The sequence below is a fragment of the Nicotiana attenuata genome, chromosome 11 (genome assembly GCF_001879085.1).
Source record: "Nicotiana attenuata strain UT chromosome 11, NIATTr2, whole genome shotgun sequence".
Classification (NCBI taxonomy): domain Eukaryota; kingdom Viridiplantae; phylum Streptophyta; class Magnoliopsida; order Solanales; family Solanaceae; genus Nicotiana; species Nicotiana attenuata.
In genome coordinates, this window is record NC_031999.1 from 5,788,643 (window position 1) to 5,793,666 (window position 5,024).

Sequence of the window (5,024 nt, forward strand, 5' to 3'; positions counted from 1 at the left end):
GCTTAAATATGAACTCCGTGTAGAAAATGCTAAATTTGATATTATATGATTAAAGTTGACTTTGGTCAACAGTTTTCGGGTAAACGAACCCGGACCCAGACCCGTGATTGGACGGTCCCAGAGGGTCCGTAAGAAAATATGAGACTCGGGCATAAGCCCGGAGTCGAATTACGAGGTCTAGAGCCCGAGAAATGAATTTTTCTGTGAAATTATTTTTCTGAAATTAATATGGAAATTTGAAAAGGAAATTGATTAGAACGTGTTGGTATTGGGCCCGTATTTTGGTTCCGGCGCCCGGTACAGGTCTTATATGTGGTTTAAGCGCCTTCTGTGAAATTTAGTTGAAATCGGATGTCATTTGACGTGTTTCGGACCTAAATCTCTAAAAATGATAGTTTATGAAGTTTGATGAAAAAGTGATGATTTTGAGGTTTAATTCATTGTTTTGATGTTATTTTGGCGATTTGGTCGCACGGCTAAGTCCGTAGGATGTTGTTGAGTTAGTGTGTGTGTTTGGTTAGGAGCCCCGAGGGCTCGGGAGTGTTTCAGAAGTGTTTCGGGATGTTTTGAACTTAGGAAAAGTATCAGACTTTCTGCAATTTTTGCACAGGCTTTTTCTTCTTCGCGATCGCGGCCTTCAGCTCGCGTTCGCACTGCCTGTGGTGTCCCCTTCTTCGCGTTCGCGTTCAATTTCACGCGTTCGCGTAGTGCCAGCCCCTCTTCAACGCGTTTGCGTATTCATTCACGCGTTCGCATAAGCCAAAATCTGGGACCCCAGTAATTAACTCTACGCGTTCGCAGACACCTATCGCGAACGCGATGCTTCCAGTTCCCCCTGCTTCGCGAACGCGACCCCTGTGTCGCGAACGCATAGGGCATTTTTGCCCAGTTAATTTAAAAGCCTAAAAACAGAACAGTGACGGGTTTTATTCAAAAATTCACACGAGCTCTTCTTCTCCACAGCCCCTAGGCGACTTGTAGAGCGATTCTTCACCAAATCTTCTTGGGTAAGTATTATCTAACTCGCTTTCTCCATTTTTATCATCATCCATTGAAATCCTAGGCCTAAAACATGTAATCTAGGGTTGAAATTGGGGGAATTGGGTAGAGTTAGGGCTTTTAGATTTTCTTTGATTTAGACCTCGTTTTGCGGTCGAATGTGAAAACAAATTGTATATCCGGGCTCGTGGGGGAAAGGGTGATACGAAATTGGTTCGAACCTCGGGTTTTGACCAAGCGGGCCCGGGGTCGATTATTGAAATTTTGGGAAGAAAGCTTAGAAAACTATATTTAGGCATTGGGTTTGATTTGTTTAGCTTATATTAATGTTGTAAAGTCGTTATTTCATAGATTTGATTGAGTTGGAGCCGAATTCGGGAGGGAAGGCGGTCGTCGTGGATTGATTTAGCTGTGGAAGTTGAGTAAGTGTTTGGTTTAACCCTAGCTTGAGGGAATAGGAGTTGAGTCTTGTTTGCTATTTGCTAATTGATCGAGTACGGTGTATAGGCATGGTGACGAGTATCTATACACAAGTGTCTAGCATGACAGTGAGTCCGTATATTCTGTTTATTCCTATTTTGGTGTGACTCTTCCTTGTGTAATTGATGAACTCTATATAATGTGAAGAGTATGAGAAAGAATTATGATTTGTGAACTCTTTGGAGCGTTGGCTCGAATGATAAAGTAATTATTGAGTAAGAAAAGAAAGAAAGAGAAAGAATTGTGATTATTCCCTTGCCGGGCCGTATTCGTATATTGATTACCTCCCTTGCCGGGATGTGAAAGTTATTATTGTTGTTCCCTTGCCGGGATTTAACTGTTTACTTGTGTTTCCCTTGCCGGGACTTCTATTACTGTTTGTCTATCCCCTCGTCCCATTGGTTGTAATTATTGTTTGGGTGAGGAAGAGTGATAAAGAACGAAGGTTGATGCCGTGCACAACTTGTGTTGAGAATATGTTAATGCACAAAGGAACATTCCGTGCCCTGATTTGATTATTAATGCACGAAGGAACATTCCGTGCCCTAATTTGATTACTATTCCACGAAGGAACATTCCGTGCCATGATATGAGTGTTTATGCACGAAGGATCATTCCGTGCCATCATTTAGTGAGGCAAAGCACGAAGGGTGATGCCGTGCACTATATATGATTGTTTGGGTGAGAATGAGAGTAAAAGCACGAAGGGTGGTGCCGTGCAACTGTTGATTTCCTACTCTCGTTGATATTATTGTTGAACTATTTCATTCCTTAATTATTGATTTTATACCTGAACTGTTACTGCCCCTACAACATGCTCCCCCCTCCCCCTTGACTGGTTAATTTCTGTATACCTTTATATTGCATACATATATATTGAACTGCACAGGTTTGTTTGGTAGTCCGGTATAGCCTCATCACTACTTCGCCAGGGTTAGGCCAGGCACTTACCAGCACATGGGGTCGGTTGTGCTGATGCTACACTATGTGCATCTTTTTGCACAGATCACGGTGCCGGAGCAGCTTTTGGACAGCAGTAGGAGTTTTGGGAGCTGCCTTCAGTCCAGAGATCCCGAGGTAGCCTTGCTGGCGTCCGCATGGCCCGGAGTCTCTTCTATCTTTACTTTAGTTTGTTATCCTTTGTACCGGAACAAACAGAACTATGTTTTTATTCAGACATTGTATTTAGCATTCTCTAGACGTTCGTGAGTTTGTGACTCCAGTTCGTGGGTAGAATTGTATTGAACTTTCGCGTTGCTACCAGTTTATTTATATTTAAGACTTTCGCTTTTCTATTAAATGTTTCGCTGTTTTATTAATGTCGAGGTTTGCTAAAATAGGTAATAAATAATTGGCTTGCCTAGCTCCTAATAGTAGGCTCCATCACGACTTTCGAGGGTGGGAAATCCGGATCGTGACAAGTTGGTATCAGAGCACTAGGTTACATAGGTCTCACGACTCACGGACAAACTCGGTAGAGTCTGAGGGATCGATACGGAGACGTCTGTATTTATCCCAGAGGCTACAGAGTTAGGAAAATTTCATTTTTGTTCCTTCTTGTCGTGCGATTCTGTTTCTCAAATACTGATTGTCTCTCTAGTCTGTTCTTTCGCAGATGGCGAGAACACGTACTTCCTCTTCTACCGCGCAGCAGCCCGAGCCCCCAGCAGCAGCTCATACGAGGGGCAGAGGGCGAGGCCGAGGCCGTGCCAGAGGCCGAGGCAGGGGCAGAGCTTAGCCCCGAGCAGCAGTCCCAAAGGTGGAGCCTCATGTTGGTTATGACGAGGAGGTTCCAGCCCCAGCAGCTCTGGTGGGCACAGCTCAGGTCCCAGAGGGGTTTATAGCCACCCCGGTTCTTCAGGACGCTTTGGTCAGGTTGGTAGGCTTTATGGAGAGCGTCTCTCAAGCGGGTTTGCTTCCAGTAGCACCAGCCACTTCTCAGGCTGGAGGAGGGGTTCGGACTCCTGCTACACGTACTCCGGAGCAGGTAGCTCCCCAAGCTCAGGTTCCAGCGGTTCAGCCAGCTGTGGCAGTTCAGCCGGGTATTGTAACTTAGACCGGCGATGGAGCGGCTATGTCCGCAGATGCTTTGTGGAGGCTGGATAGGTTCACCAAGCTCTTCACCACCGCATTCAGCGGTGCTTCTTCAGAGGACCCCCATGATTTCTTATATAGCTGCCATGAGGTTCTTCGGACTATGGGTATTGTGGAGACCAATGGGGTCGACTTCGCCACCTTTCGTCTATCTGGATCCGCTAAGACTTGGTGGAGGGACTATTGCTTAGCCAGACCAGCAGGGTCGCCATCTCTGACTTGGGACTAGTTTGCAGAGTTGTTCTTGGAGAAGTTTCTCCCCGTTACTAAGTGAGATGCTCTTCGTAGGCAGTTTGAGCGCCTTCAGCAGGGCTCCATGACAGTCACACAGTATGAGACCCGATTCATTGATCTAGCTCGCCATGCTATTGTTATACTCCCTACCGAGAGAGAGAGAGAGGGTGCGGAGGTTTATTGAGGGATTGATTCAGTCGATCCATCTCCAGATGGCTATGGGAGCCGGGAGTGAGATTTCTTTTCAGGAGGCGGCCAATGCGGCCCGTAGAGTTGAGATGGCTCTTGCACGGGGAGGTGGTCATGGGTCAGATAAGAGGCCCCGTCATGCAGGTAGATTCAGTGGTACCTCGTCTGGAGGTAGAGATTCTTATGGTAGAGGCCATCCTCCGAGGCCCTTTCAGTCAGCTCTCCAGGTCTCTCATGGTACTTCAGGCGGTAGTGGTTCTCAGCCGCATTATTCTGATCAGCAGTCTTTCAGTGCACCACCAGCTCCCATCAGTGCACCGCCACTTCAGAGTTTCCGGGGAGGACATTCAGGTCGACAGGGTCAGCAGTCTCAGCAGCCGAGGGCTTGTTACGGTTGTGGTGACCCGAGTCACATTGTCAGATTTTGCCCTCGAGCTTCGGGTAGTTCCCAGCAGCAGGGTCCTCGCCCCATGATTCAGGCATCAGGTGATCCACAGGCCGCCCAGCCAGCTAGAGGCGGGGGTAGAGGTCATAGAGGTGGAGGTAGAGATCATAGAGGTGGAGCTCGGACCGCCAGAGGTAGAGGCCAGCCAGCACCCGACTGTTCCAGAGATGTGGTTCAGGGAGGTGGGGCCCAACCCCGGTGTTATGCTCTTCCAGCCAGGCCAGAGGCTGAGTCTTCAGATGCAGTTATTACAGGTACTATTCTGGTCTGTGATAGGGATGCTTCAGTGCTATTCGACCCTGGGTCTACGTATTCATATGTGTCATCCTATTTTGCACCGTACTTGGTTATGCCTAGTGATGCCTTGGGTGTTCCTGTATATGTATCTACACCGGTGGGTGATTCTATAGTGGTCGACCGAGTTCATCATTCCTGTGTGGTAGTGTTTGAGGGTCTTGAGACCCGTGTTGATTTATTGCTCTTAGACATGGTGGATTTCGATGTCATATTAGGGATGGATTGGTTGTCCCCGTATCATGCCATCTTGGATTGCCACGCCAAGACCGTGACCTTGGCTTTACCA